At 40.3% G+C, this 15,810-nt stretch overlaps 1 long non-coding RNA gene across 2 annotated transcripts in view; it reads right to left on the reverse strand.

Annotated features, from left to right (window-relative positions):
* Positions 1 to 267: 267 nt before the first annotated feature.
* Positions 268 to 15,810, reverse strand: part of LOC115949556 — a 16,202-nt gene continuing 659 nt past the window's right edge. Inside the window, exons 2-4 of one of the 2 annotated variants that reach the window (XR_004082996.1) lie at positions 14,761 to 14,924; positions 3,682 to 3,826; positions 268 to 3,590 (exon numbers count right to left, since the gene is read on the reverse strand). This is a non-coding gene — a long non-coding RNA (uncharacterized LOC115949556). Of the gene's footprint in view, positions 3,591 to 3,681; positions 3,827 to 14,760; positions 14,930 to 15,810 lie in introns of both variants that reach the window. The other variant, XR_004082997.1, reaches the window with a different exon arrangement.

Genomic DNA, 15,810 nt, shown 5'->3' on the forward strand with positions numbered 1-15,810 from the left:
ATCTGCTGTATATCATGTAGTGTTTCCTTAATTCTGAGCACAGCCGTGACTGATGCCTCTTTGCAGGTACCTGCCCCCAAAACTTTTGTGAATTCAGAGAATAGACTTAACAGAGGAGAAGAATTCACTGGCCATCTTCAGCAACTGGGTTCAAGTGACTTCCTCACACCCAAGGAAGAATATGATGTGCTCTGTCTTTACAATCACTGACATCCATTCCTTCTGTATCTTCAAGGCTTTGTTGCAACAAATCAGGCAAAGTTTTGAGGAGAAAACTGTTCTATTGACTACATTCCTGTTGAAAAGGAGGGTGTTACATTTCTTATGTTTGGAAATACAAGATACAGATCGCTTTCTTTTGTTTGCATTATTTAAAGAGAATTACATTGAAGGATACTACTGTAAAAGAAGCAAATACAAAACAATCCCATCACAAACAAAGATACACAAAGCACAATATAACTCTTGATACACTAGGAAAGCACAATATAACTTTCCTTTGACTAGGAAAGTCAAAGATACACTAGGAAAGCACAATATAACTCTTGCAGTTGCAAGGGAGAAGCTGCTAAAGAGGAACACACCCGTGTTTCAATAACTATAAAAATATGTTTATTGTTCTGACACCTGAGACAACTCCAAAATTCTAAAAGGTACTATCCTAAGGAAGGGCTTTGACTGTGGACTCAACAACACCTGGACGTGCCTGTGGCATCTCATAAGTGACCTCTCCCAATGGAGAGGGGAAAAACTAGAATAGAGAAAACCCATGAGAACTGGAAAGGTAACTTAAGAGTTAATCTTCTGGTGTCAAATCTTTACTTTCTGTGCTGCCTGTCTCTGGGAGAATAAAGCTTTGCTTTGCAGGAGCTGCCACTGAGGCAGTTTCGTTAGCTGGTGTCACAGAACAAACTGTTGCTAAATAGGGAGTTTCAGCTCATACACACAGTTTAGAAATGACAGAATGCAGTGGCATGTTTCTGTGCAGAAAGCCTAAGTTAATGAAAATTGCCGGAGGGATGCACTTAAGAGGAGCTACTAAGGCACCTCATCCTGTAGCAATGACAAGTTCCTTGATTCATTTCCTGAGCCATATCCATTCTTGCACTTAATGTGGTTAGTGTTCTGTGAAAAACTTAACATGATTATACAATTAAAGTCTGCTTAAAATAATACATATAAACTGGGGAGAATTAGGGTTCTATGGGCAGTAAACCTACCATCTCCTAATGTGTGAGACTTTAACTTTTTAAATTTGCTGTTCTTTATGTTATTCTAAAAATCTGAATGCCTCTGCACTCTTTATGTAGAATTCTTTTAAGTCCAAGTGGTTTAGAACTAGGGCAAGACCCTTGATATCCACAACACTGCACTCTATCACTAGGGCTTCCTCAGGATTCACCATCCGTAGGTTGATGTTCTTTAAAAGCAGCAGTCGTTAGAGGAATAAAGCAAATATTTTGTCAGTAATTTTACAGCTTTTTTTTTATTATTATTTATTGACTACAGAGACTCTGAGAAGATTGTACTGTAATACCTAAGGACTTTCTGACTCTCACTCTCAGCCCAATGCCTTCCTCCCTCTCCCTTCTCTTAGCAGCCTAAGAGTCTTACTTCAGTAGTTGTTTTTTGACTCCTGGTCCAAGTTCATAGGTTCTTTCTCCCAATCTCCTCACTTCTTTGCTTCAGTCCCACACACAATCCCTACAGGCTACTGCTCTTTCGATCTTGTCACAGCCTTCTTGTTTCACCATCAATAATCCTCTTGTCTGCATAGCCTGCATTCTAATCATAGGCTCTTCTTATCATATGTGTTTATGGATGAGACCTTCCAAATTCTTGATAATCTTTTCCCAAATTTCAGGTTAAGAGCATGGAGAGTTTCTCAGTCATGCAATCTAATGATATTTTTTAACACAAGGAGAATGCATTTTTTTGCTAACGTCATTTTTCAAACTGAGTGTACTATTTTAAAAATCAGCTTCAGGCTGGCACACCAATCACAGGAAAAAATCATTACAAATTAGCTAATATTTGACAGTTACAGGCATCTAAAGCCGTGGCCCTATAATAGGCAATGATGGACCTACTTACCCATAGGCATTGCTGTTTGCACTGCCTGTTTCTGAAACAGAGCTTCTCAGTTTTCCTCTCAAAAAAAAAAAACCCATCAGAAGCAAAAGTATGATGTACTTACCATATCATAAGTTGTGTACAAAACCACATGCTTTTTTCCCCTTTCTTTTCTTTGCTCATTTCCCCTCAGGATTGGAGAGAAAAATGTGCACTATTTCAAGAACTTCAGTGACTGTACAATAGACGTGTCTATTTCTTTAGAGTCTTAAGCAGAGAAGAAAACTGAAACTCTTTTTTTTCCTGTATCAATTGACTTTTTAAAGCCTCCCCAGGAGGAGAAAGGAGCCACTGGAGGGGGCCAGTATCAAAGTTGAAGAACAAAGATGACAGGTCAAGAGACACTTCTGTTTACATCAGCATGCTCTGGACCAATGTACCAGAGAATACATCAAAGCCGCTACTAATGGCAGCACTGGATCTCTTTTCTAGCAAATGAAACGTGGAAATATTTTCCTGACTGCCATCTAAAGTAAAACAATTCTAAAGCACTCTCATTTGATTTGGAGCATTTGAACTTTCAATTTTTCATAGTTACCAAATAAATGATGCCTATAGGAGAATGAGACTAGCAATGTTATATATTGTAGTAACTGTAACATGTCTACATGATCAAATCTCCTAGATGCTGCTTAATTTTTTAATTTGTTAAATCCCAGGTGCACTCTAAGACTGTTTACAAAAATAAAAGTGAACAGAAATATGTCTGTTCCTTCCAAAGCACCTGTTTAGTTGTTGTTCCCACAAACACCCATTCCCCCCTCACCTTTCCCTCCTCCCAAGAACTGATTTACTCCAATGCATCCTGGGAAAGCAGATAGTTATGATCATTTCCATTTTGGAAGTCAGGAGGTTTAACAGAGAGGTTGTGCGATTTGTCCAAGGCTTTGCAAAAGCCCTAAGGCAAACTGAGAAAAGAATCCACTTCTCTTGACCTCCTTGTCTGTGCCTTGTCTGCAAGGCTGCCTGTCTTCCTAGCAGCTGACAGAACTACTGACAAGGGCAAAGGCCTTATTGATCCTGTAGTTAGACACTGAAAAAACATCATCATTTAGCATCAGTTGGTTTCAGTAGGAGTCACATCCCTTGGACAGAATTTGACACTTAAAAGTATTAATTTTTAAGTCTAATTATACCTACTCTAATACCAATATCAGAACTTGATGCGTTGCTGGTTAATAAATGATAACAAATGCAAAAGATTTTTTCCAAACAAGTAAATATAGCTGTGATACATAGGGATGCTTTGCCAGAGAAGGTGTGTGTAACTCTTTTCATGGCACACCAGGCTCAGGGATACAGTGGCTCATCAGGGATTCGTTAGCTCAGTACATGGCACAGACGGAAAGCCAAAGATCCCACTGGGTCTCAGCAGCAACACAGGCAGTGGGACAAGCCCCTCCTGTGCCACATGCCCTCAGAACGCAGCTGCCTCCTCACTGGCTCATCAGTCAGCACTGCAAAAGAAAACAAAATCAATTGAAATCCCCCCATTTCAGCAAGCTGAGTATGAACACAAGTAGGTGAGTGTGCAGCTTGATAACGTACCCCCTTCATAGAGTCACTGTTTGTTCCCCTCCCCACCCAATTTCCATTGTGAGAGCCTCTCGGGCCATCTCCTCTGATGGGCAGTGCTTCACTCAGGGGAATTTGGACAGACACTCAGAACAGCAACGTTTTGGAGCTGCGTAATCTACAATAGAAGGAAGAGGAAGATAAGCGCATTGTTAGTTTCTGCTCATACGCAATCAGAGCAGACAAAACATCCATCATCCTGTACAATATTAGTCTTTAAATATTCAGCTTTATCAGTTCCCCCATTCCTAATCCATCATTAACCACCCCATGAAGTCTCAGCTGATTAGCCCCACCTCTGCAGCTCAGCAAACCATTAACTATTTATTATTTGTATTTAATTGAACATCAGTAGCGGTAGAAAACTCCAACCAGACACATTTCAGAACCAGAACAAAGGAGATGGTCTCCTGCCTCAGGAATTCATGTTTTGGACAAAAGTGAAGTGCAGCAAAGAGGAAGTGACAGCCATGCTAAACAAAGGCTTACCCACATACCCTCTATTAAATTCCCCACCCTACAAATTTCTAGATTTTTTTATGGATTTATTTTCAATGAGTTCCATCTCCTTATCCCTTAAAATCAGAGAAGATTAAGTGATTTGAGAGGATCCTGCAAGAAAAAATGGTATTTTTTATGCTAGGTGAAAAATGTTTTGAAAAACTCTACCTTAATCATGGAACAGTTATCAGGTAGTGATATAAACTAGGGATTATAGTCATAGGAAACTGGCAAACAGACACAACATGCACATTTTATGTGGACTTAAATAAATAGAAATGGATTTCTTAGTTAAAATGCTTACTTCTTGGGAATTTGCTATATGTAATTTATGAAGTGTTATTTATATTTTGCTGGTTTCTATTCGCATGCATAATCAAAACATAGATACAATTCTAATTTTTTTTTTTCTGCTGGTAGTCCTGGGTTTGGACACATTTTTCTTTCTTTCTCTTTTTATTACTTAGACTGAAAGCTAAGGCTGGCTGCACATTTCCTCTGAAGTAAATTTTGTAGAAGAAATCAGTGTCTTTGTTACCTCCACCTGGGTTTCTGTGCCTTTCTATTTGTGCGTCCCCTTTGAAACATGCCTGAAAGATCCAGTTCCCAGGAAAGCCACTACCCACTCCCTGAGCAGAGCTGCGCAGCATGAGCACTCCACACCAGAGACTCAGCACTGGCTTGCTGTTTACTGATCAACTTTAAAGCCCAGAGCACTGGAGGAAACAGTTTTGTAAGGGACTTCTCTACCCCTGTGCCCACTCACTGCCTTACTACCAGGTGGAGAGTAATGCCTGTCTGGGAACCAAGCTCCATATATGAAAGTGAACATGGATGATACAGAAAATGTTTTTTCAATTTGAGTTGGAAAACTCAAGTTAAAACCATTTGAATCCATCCTTGTAATTCTGTATCTAAACAAAATAATGTATTTTAAGTGACTAAATGGCTTTGAGGAAATTAAAATCTATCCATTTATAATATACTGTGCTATCTATAAACTTTACATCAGTCTAGGTAAATGCTTCTGTTAAAAATAAGTATTTTCCAGTACTATTCCCTCTGCTCTTGAATTTATGATGTTGATGTTTGATTATGATGCTGATGTCAATCTGTTGGAGACAAAGAGCAATGACTCCAGGGTACAAGGGGTGATGCATTTATATTTACCTAGCACTCGACTCACTTGCATCTGTTCTCCTTTTAATCCCTGTAATTAAAATGCCTGCCTGCCTCTTCATGAGCTGAAATAGTTCATATTTGGACATCACAGCAATCATAGTTACTGCTGCAGAAGGACAAGAGGAAGAACAATTGACTTAGGCCAGCACAGTTAAGTAACCTATGCAAGGGAAAACATAAGCTACTAATGCAAAATAGAATATGAGAGCATTGAGTCAGATCAAAGGAACATTTAAAGTAGTACAGCCTGTCTCCCATAAGAGCCGGAATGAAATGATTCAGGCAATAGTTGAGAAATTATGCAAATATGGAGAAATAAGTTCTGAGGTATGTCCACCTAACTTCTACCTGACTGCACTTTGGAGACTTCTTGAGCCAGATGCTCTGTCAAGTCTATCATGTTTTATAAATGAACATGGAGTGATTTTTCAGATCTTCCAAGTCTGGCTTTTCCAAGCTCTTTGAAGCTGTTTGAACCTATTTCCCTCCAAACATCCTGTGGACGCTGTGTTCCCCAGTTCTTTTTTAATGTGTTATATGGAAGAACCCCACTTCATTTAATTTATTTTAAGCTTCCTATCTGCAGTCAGAACCAATGAGGAATGCCCAAACTAGTCTAAAATAATCTTGAACAACATCTCCATCCATTTCTGTTTTATTAATTCCCCTCATCTTCCTTCTTTCCTCTGTAATGCCCTCTTTCTTTTTTCCTAATTTCTGGAGGGTGTCACAAGCTGTAAAGGCATCTAAATTACAAATGCATGTCTATCACATAGCAAAATTCAAATGATTGAAAGCACAGCAGTCCTTCAGGGACAGAGTCTTCGGCAATGATGTCACTTACTTGTAAGTTTAGTCTTAAACTTTGGCACCTCAGTTGCTTTCTGAGCTCTTGAATGACAGTGACCTGATTTTCAGAGGTGCTTAGCACCCACCAGGTCTCCGGGGGAGCTGCAGGCACTCCAAAAGCACAAGAGAACACTTTTATGCAAAGCATCTGCCTGACTCTGGGCACTCAAGTATTAAATTGTTACTCTGGATTCAGCTTTGCAGTGTAGGGACACAGGAAATCGTCAGCCCTGGAGTGAAATGAAGAGCCTTAGGACTGGCAGTACAACCCTTACTTACGGTGATTTAAGATAAGTAGTACTCTTTAATTAAATATTCCTAAATGTGAATCTTCCTTTTTTTTTTTTTTTAGGATCAGTGGCAAATGCTGCAAAGAAGAATCATCCTACAAGTTTCACATACTATAAATGTACAGATTTGCTATATCAGGAGTGCTGCTGGAACATCTGATTTTTAGCTTTGTATCTGTTTCCACAGCAAAACACCAAAACTTCAACTTACATTTTCACCTGCACAATCATCTAATAGATACACTTTCCATCTACCCTATAATTTTTTCTCTCTCTCTGTTCCTCTCTTGGAACTTGTTCAGACCTATTCTCTAGCCAAAAGTGGGTGGGTTTCTTTCCCTTCAGTGTACTCCTCTTTGCATTTCTTTTTGCTTTCTCGCCACCTTTCTATGTGTCAGCCTTGTTCCATTTCTTCTCCCGGTGGCATTCAGAACTCCTGCTACTTTCATACACTCTCACCATTTTAAGCTGCTTTCCCACATGCTGCCTTTCACGGAACACCTTCCATCCACTGATTTCCAAAGCACAGATGCTTGTTCGCTTTCCATGATGGCAACAACAGCTCTAAAGGAAACATATCGTTTCCCCTCCTGCAATTCATGCACAAATGCCTGGCATGTGCTGCCTGAAGAAAGCCTTTCAACTTTGAATTTCCTTGCTTTTGTGGAATCTGTGAAAAAGTCTGATAAATTACAGCTTTGGCAGTTATTTCAAATAACTTTATTTGCAGCCAGCTGAAGTAAAATCTGTCAATGGTACCATCCTCATATTCTTTCAAAGGTTGTTGGTGTTTCATGAGGGAGCTCAAAGTCAAGCTGGTTCAAAGGGAGGCTCACATTTCATTTTTTTCCATGAAGGGTAGCTTACACATTCTAATGGTGACAGGACTGTCTTACAAGACATAAGAGCTGAGTTCTAGTTGAGGCCATGAGTCTCTTCCAGTACATGTGTTTTGTCACTTTATCTCTCGCCTGATGATTTCTCATCTGTGAAACAGCTGTAATATTAACTGGTAGCTGTAATATTAGTTAACAACAGACAAGAAGACCCCAACTAATCATATGGGTGGCAAGGTTTTGGAGTTGGCCTTGGACCTAGTTTTAGTGTTGGCATTTTGGACAAGGCCAGTGAACTTCAGTCTGCAGCTCCTCTCACCGCAGCTCAAGAGACACGAGCTGTGACACACAGGATGCAGCAGGCAATTTCTCACATTGTCCCGAGGGGCTGAGAGGAAGAAATAATACAGAGCTTTGGCTTTGCAAGCCACTGAGGCTTGAGCTTGCAGGAAGGGTGCTGCACCTGGACACCTTGAGTGATACTCAAAATAAACACCAGCATGGCAGGGCTTGCCATGTGTGTGAGCAGGATTTCAGTGCATGCTAATGAAAATAAGCACAGTGTTCCTGACCCTCTACTCCCAGTAGCTGTCCAAAGCTGAAGTCTCATGGGAAGCCTTTGCTGAGCCATCTGGTTGGATAGAAGCTGTATGTGTCTGTCTCCCATCTACACCCTCTGGTGACCTGAAAACAAGTGGTAAGAACATGTCAATTCTGCTTTAACCAGTAGCACTGTGAAAAGAAATCAATAACCACATTGGACTTCAAGAATCTTGGATGAAGAAGGATGATCATTTTTAAGGCAAAAGATCCTGCCTGTGTAGAAAGGATTCTCAGGACTGTCTTTGAGCAAAATCTACTTATGGTAAGAGACATAGATCATTAATGTTACATGCATGATTTAATTAGGAAAAACCACACAGTTCATGAAAACAAAATATTTCCAGCTAATAGTATTACTAATTACCTAAAAGATCATGAATCAAAACAAATTTAGTAAGATGCAAGAGAAAAGGCTGACAAGAATCTCATGAATTTCAGCAAAGAAATGTGAAATCCTGCACGCAGATCAGAACAATATTTGTGGTAATGAAGCTGGAGAAGCAGCTAAAAAGCAGCCTTGCAGGGAAGGTCCTGGGGACCCTGGTATTCAACAATCTGAACATGAGCCAGCAGTGCAGCCTTGCAGCAATGATTGCTGGGGTGCACAAGGAAGAGCACTGCTGGCAGGTTAATGGATGTGATCTTTCTTCTCTACTCCGCTTTGGTGAGACACACCTGGATTGCTGGGTCAAGATCTGAGCTCCACCATGTCAGAGAGACATGGACACACTGGAACAAGGACAGTGGAAGGCCATGGAAATGATACAGGGACTGAAGCATCTGATGTTTGAGAGGCTGAGAGATTTAGGATTGTTTAGCAAGGAGAAGAGAAGGCTCAGGGAATGTATGATCAATGTGTTTAAGTATCCAAATGAGAGGAGGCAAGCAGAAAAGACCGAACCAGTCTTTTCTCAGTGATAGGAAAAAGAGGCATATGGGCACAAATTGAAGTTCACCAAATTCCATGTAAACATAAGCAAAAGTTTATTTGTTTGTTTGTTTTTTACTATGAATGTGGTGAAACACTGGAAGAGGCAGCCCAGAGATGCTATGGAACCTTCATACTTACTCAACACATGAGTGGACACAGAACCAGCTTGGCCTGCTTTGAGCAGGGAGGTTGGACTGTATGATCTCCAGAGGTCTTTTCCAATCCCAGCAATTCTTTGATTTGCTAGATATGTGCCCCATCCTAGTCCTGAATATATCTCTGTTATGCATGCCCAAGATACATTTGGATTTTTTGACAGACTTTTCACCACATCAATGTGAAGGCATTGCCATTGTACATTAGGATGTGTAAAATTAATGTAAATATAACTGAGAAGATCAAGAGATTGAATCACATGTCATGTAGGATTCTGGGGGATGCTGGCAGGAAAACAAGCATTGCTGTAGAAGAGTAATTGTCAAATAATGACATGTCAAAGCTCAACTTTTACCAACTCTAAATCATTTAATATAGATCAGTGAAGTTGCCTTGACATGTTTCTTTGGGTCCTGGAAAGAAATTAATAACCCACTGTATCTTGTATATGCAATGCAGGGGGTAATTTGGACAAAATGATGTAATGTTTTTGAAAACATGACAAGAAAATTAAGGATGAAGAAACTCCAGAATGACTTTATGAATTAAAAGAACCTGCAATTGCTTTCCATCCCTTGACAGATGTTACTTAAACTGACATACTATATCATGCAACAAAGCCTACAGGGGAAATACAGGATTATGAGAAAATGTATAAACCACTGCCATTATTGTAAAAAATTCTTTTATTCTACACAGAGAGACAAAAAGAGTAGGGATACTTTTTAGGAAGAACTTGATGTAGACTAAGTTACCAGTATTTTCAGGAATTAGCAAAATAATCTATTAAAAAAAAAGAGTGAAGTTAAAAAGAAGGGAGAACTTTCTGCTGTATCCCAATCCCACACAATCTTTCCCCATCTTCTCCTGCCATTGTAGCATCTGGAAGTCTTGCCTATTTTTAAAGTAAAACCAAGAAGACTCTCTCCTGCCATGTTCTGTACAGAGAAGTAAAATAATCAAAAGGGGAGGACACAGTCATTGTCAAGAAATGGTAGGTGAAGAAATGAATATGCCTTGTCTATAAACATTCTCAGTTCACCTTAGAGGGAGGTTTACAGCTTAGGACTGTTGCAGGGAGCACAAGTCTCCACACCTCACCAGTTCCCTGCTTTTGATGTGTTTAAAAAAACAGGGGCACAGCACACATGGAGTGAGCAGGGTGCTTCAATACCTCAGACTTTCTCCAAAGCAGCCTTTGGAGATCAGCATTTTAGGTGTCAGCCCCAATGAAAGAAAAAACCCTCAAGAAAGTAGGGCTTAGTAAATGCTCTTACCAACCCGTGTGACAGAGCAAGTAGAGCACCATTTTGGACCAAATGAAACTTCAAAAATTCACAGAATCTCTTTTTAAAGATTAATTTCATTCTGAGGTACAGACCTTAGTTGTAATGAAGCTACAAACCCATAGTTTGTCACAGCCAAGTTCAAGTCTGGTATAATATGTCTAAATAGGTCCTTTATTTTTCTCTACCTGATTTTTGGCATTGCATTCAATATGAAAGCATCACAGAAGAGTCACTGAATAACCAGAGTGGATAGACAGAGTGTAGCAGTAGAAAGATGATAAAGATTTTTCCCCACAGTCAATACTGATGTCTGGGACATATTTTTACTAATTTGTTTTTTCATGTGTTGCTACCTTACAAAAAGGTTTAATATTGATTGATTTTTAATAGCATGAGTGTTCTCTTGTGCTACAGACTTCTTCTTGCTTACTTTTGTTGTAAGGAACATGAGAAAATTAACAGGAAACAAAAAAGCATTTTAACAGGACGCCTGCAAGTATTTAACAAAGAATGATAGAAACAAGCTAACTTTTCTTTCTGTTTATCAAATTATGTGAGGATTCAGGCCAAAAGAGCAATTGTTATTAATAACTTAATAAGTTAAATAAAGTTTCTCCCTTTTTGCCAGAAGTTTCAAAAAGTATTAATGGTGGTAAGGCACTGTCTTGCCATTAATTCACACAGATTTGACATTGATATCCTAAAGCAGCACAAAAAAAAATTCAAAAAAAATTCATCAATATTAAAATATCTCCAAACATTTCCAGACCTTTGTATTTGGAAAACTGCCACTACTCCCATTTCAGCTGCCATACTGAGTCTGCTTTGCAAAAGCTACCTCTTGACATTTTGCAGAACAGCCTCTAATCATCTAAGGAAGCTCTGGATTGAGATTAGTATCCACAGCAGAAAGGAATCTACAGACACTACTGTGTGCAAGTAATGCTGTGGGCGCTCGTCCAAGCTCAGGAACGAGTGGAATGTACCCCTTCTCCAAGGTATGGGTGAAAAAACATCACTGAAGTGGAAGTGGGGTTTGGGTGGAACTGAAGCAAGAGAGAAGCTCATATATATGTTTTCCATGTGTATGAAAATGACTGTCTACTTATTAAAAAAATATATTGGGAGCCAATATTTTAATTATTCACTGCATTTATTTGCTTCTGACGGCATAAATAATCTATCATCTTAGCGTGCCAAACAAAAAGTCAGAGGAGCATTTCCACTTAAAGTCAAACAAAAAAAAATATAAACCAACGTAATGGAACTTTTCTGTGAACTCACATAATGAATTTCTTTGTTTAATTAAACACTTCAGCAAACCAAATACCTGAATTTAAATTGCTGTTTATTATGGCTTCCCTCGGATACAGGTGAAAGATTGCATAGACATATGTTTTCCACGGTGACTGGCATTACCAAGCAACCTGATGGAGAGCTGACAACACCTTGGCAAGCAGGGAATAATAAGGTAAATTATCAGCAATATTAAGAGAAGCCAGTTACGAGCCTCACCTTTACTTTGGCCTGCGACCTCTGGGGCTGTTACTTGGGGAAAAAAAAAATAGACAACAGCCTCCCTTTTTAACTTCAGCTTTCCCCCTGCGTGTGTGGGTGGGCGTGTGGGTTTATACGTGCATAATCGCACGCAGACTGGTGCTTAAACACATTTCGGTGTCCGAGGCTCCATGATGCGTTTCCCACCGCGCTGGGAAGGAGCGGGACAGGAGGGGGAGCTCTCCCTGTTGCCTCTGAAAACCGGCACGTTGTTTCCAGAGTGCCCCCAGAGCACCGTTCGCTTGTTGCTGCTGCCTTCTAAAAACCTTTCACTTGGATGCCGTCGTGCTGCTTACATATTTAGCAGCTGGAAAAATCAGGCCTGCTTGTTTATCTCATCCTCCCCAGCAGGAAAAAATCGAGAATAGCTCATTAATAGTATTAAAGAGACTTATGCATTAATAAAGGCCAAAATAAAGAACTTGGAGCAAAGCGTTTCTTTTGCGTTACCTAAAAAGCAGCTCTGGTATGTGGATAGGTCCCCTTTTAAAACATTTAAACACTCATAAATACGGCTATGAACAATCGAATATAAATTAAACCTGGGGTGATTTATTTTAGGCAACTCATTTCCACATGTAATTTCATGAACAATACTTATTTTTCAGAAGTCCAAATTACCATGCTTGCAAAAAACCCAAGTGCAAATTCAGAGCTGGAAAAATATCTGTGATAGAACAAAAATAAGGAGCTTGCTAAAACATGGAGCCTTGGGTGTACAGCATGTGCTTGAGCAATGTAAGGAAAAGATCAGGTACTTGCCACGACTTAGAGACCACCAGAAGATGGAATCCCATAGTTTCATCCCAGTTTTAAAAGTGACCAAAGAGCCAACCAGCTTCAAACCCTTGAACCATCATGACAGCGAGAGACTTTCTCTACTGCACTGTAGTTAGAGCACACACTCTAATAGACTGATTTTGAAACACCTTCAAAATTTCACAAGGAATTTGGTCTCATTAAACTCAGGAGTAAAATCTTCACTGATTCCCACACAATCAGGTTTTCCTCTTTGGCTGCAAGCTTCTTACTGATACCACATACCCCAGTATCTCTGTCTCCTAAAATAAATCTGAGCAGTTCTATTGATCCAATATGTCACCTTTATTCACCTGTTCAAGATGTTTGCAGAATCCATATTGAGAACTACAGAAACAGGATTCTTTACCGAAAATACAGGTTATTATACAAAAAATATGTGGTGCTGCCACAGTTCAGTAAATGTGTTTAATGTTAGGGTGCCTGTAATGTAAATAGCAGATTTATTTTCTCATAACTTTTTGGAGATGTTCAGATCAATGCTATTGTATGGCTGACAAATGTGTGGCTTCCATAGATTCTGATATTCTGCCTCCCCTTATGAATTCACAAGCTACCACTAAAACCTGAAAGTGTTCCTTTTTGTTAGTCATTCCCTCACACTTAGTAACAAGTGGAATAATTAGATGGTTTCCAAAACTTATTTCAGTACCTCCAATGTATGTCACAGAGTGTCTGAGCACTCTAAATGCATGAACTTCTGTGTTGACAGTTGATGGTCCTCCATATGCTGCCACTAGAAGAACAACTTCCCAAGAATATGCAGTGTAATAATATGCAATACATAAAGGTAATAACAGCTCTAGAAAAGTAGGAATCATGACAGTTGCAGAAATAACCGGCTGTCAGATGGAGATATTATTATTAGGACACAGAGAGGTAGAACTTTTGTATCCGTCCCAGTCCTACATTAAATACTGAGATAAACAGGGCATGTTTTAAGACTGTGGCTTTCATCTGGTGGTTGACAAGGTACTGGGGGACTGGAGGTTCTTTTTAAAGTGCTTACCAGAAGTAGCTGAAAAAATGAGCCTACTGTCAGGAGAAATAAGTTCACATCTCCATTCAAAAGTATGCAGAAAAATACTGTGAAAACCCCAGCTGAATGCCGTTACTTTTGGTGATCAAGAAGTGAGAATCAGCATTCAGAACTGGTAGCAAAAGGGGTGGGAAGTGCTTCAAATTGCAGCCAAACCTTCAGATGCTAGTCAGGAAAACTGGAATGACAGACTTGATCCTGAAGAAAATTCATTCTGGTCTACTCTCTGTAACCTGCTGTAGTCACATCACCTAGGCTTGCAAATACCTTCTGCAAAGTATCTTCCAACATTAAAGGAAGTTCTGTTTATGTTGGGAGTTTGAGATTAATCTTTTTGTCAGATTGTCGACTCAAACCTGTTAAATTTATGCAGTGCTTAATGAAACAGTGTCAGGGCTTTATTATGATACACATAGTAAGTGTTGAGAAGCAGTCCTCTGATGTTTCACTGAACAAGAAGCATTTGAGGCAGTACTCTATTTAGCAAGAAATTTTAAGGTTTTCCTTAAAGCTCGTCCATCCACTCTAGAGAGAAACTAGCCATATGTCTAATACAAGATCTAGTTTCGTCCTTTTCATTAGAATGACACCGTATCAGCAAGGTGGTGGCTGTTCGAAGCAGAATAGTCATCTGAGGCTGGCTGGCTTTTTCTAGCCAAAGGTTTCAAAGAGCCATGTGGGTTTGTGTTTAAAAGCTATTTTCCTTTGTGCTGTCTGTCTTATTCTTATTGTGCGAAAGAATACACTGAGATTCTAGGAATATCTCCTGTACTTAGTGAGAGCTTAACTGTACCTACTTGTTTGTAATAGAATACGGTAAGCAAAACATAGAGGTGAGGTTGGTGGTGGTGGTGGAGCACTGGAGGAGGGAAACCTCCCTACTAAGCACCATCCTTTGAAGGTTACCTGTAGTCAAAAGTTAGTTTCCACAAGTTTGAGAAATCACTGTATTTTAAAATACTACAAGCAAGAAAAAAAGAAAACCAAAAAAAAAAACCACCTTGTTTTCTTCTCATGCTTGCTGCTTGGTGGGTTTGAGCCCAGACGTTGTAGTCCTGGGGTGTGTGGAACGGACCGAGCCCACAGCACAAGCCCTGCTGCGGCTGAACTCCTGCAACTCTTTGCTGTCAGCAGAGCCTTCTCGAGGGTCTAGTCGAGGTCCTGCTGCTCTGCGAAAAACAAGCGATCAGGGCTGTGTTTTTTCCAACATCTGTCTGATTCTTTCAGGCAGCGAGGGGAGTGGCAGCACCCTCGCCTCGCAGCGGCCGTGACCTTACCATTGCGGATGTGCTCTAGGATTTTACAGGTTCAGTCTGGTTGCTATCTCATCTTTTGAGGCTCGATGCTCTAACAGCTGAGACTGTGTAAAATCCCCGTTTCTTCTTATTCTCAAAGTCACGGGGGAAAATGTTCCCCGTGTCTCTAGAAATCACTCTGACAGGTAGGCAGGCAAGGCTCATTTTAGTAACGAAACGAACAAAGTTGTGCTCAACTTTTCATGTTAAAAAGTGCCTGTGATTTAAAGCTTCGGAAACAGAGAATGTAAATTAAACATTCTTGAACACAAACCGAACTTGTCTTTGACAGGCTAAACAGAGATTTCTATGGGGAGCCTACTCATGCCCACACGGAACGCAGTTCATCTTTCGACTGTGGGTTTGGGTGTTTTTATAAAAACCGTATCATTTTAAGGTGCAACGCAGTCGTAATGAGAAACCCCGTACGATTACAATTTTGACTATCGGAACAATGGACACCCCCGTGCCGTAATGTGTTGTATCGGGTAATCAGGGACTGCCAGGGAAAGCGGGAAAGCAGAGCCTAGGAATAATCAATGTATCGCCCACAGTGTGTGCTGTAATCCGGCACCTCCTCGCTGAAGCGCGTCCCACCAAACCATTCATCCGCACCTCCCCGCCGCAGATAAAGGGAAAACCAGGAGCGATCAGGGGAAGAGCCTTGGCTGAAAGCGGCGGGGACGGGACGGGACGGGATGGGACGGGATGGGACGGGATGGGAGCGGTCGGGACGGGACGGGACGGGACGGGAC

The sequence above is a fragment of the Geospiza fortis genome, unplaced genomic scaffold (genome assembly GCF_000277835.1).
Source record: "Geospiza fortis unplaced genomic scaffold, GeoFor_1.0 scaffold98, whole genome shotgun sequence".
Taxonomy (NCBI): Eukaryota; Metazoa; Chordata; class Aves; order Passeriformes; family Thraupidae; genus Geospiza; species Geospiza fortis.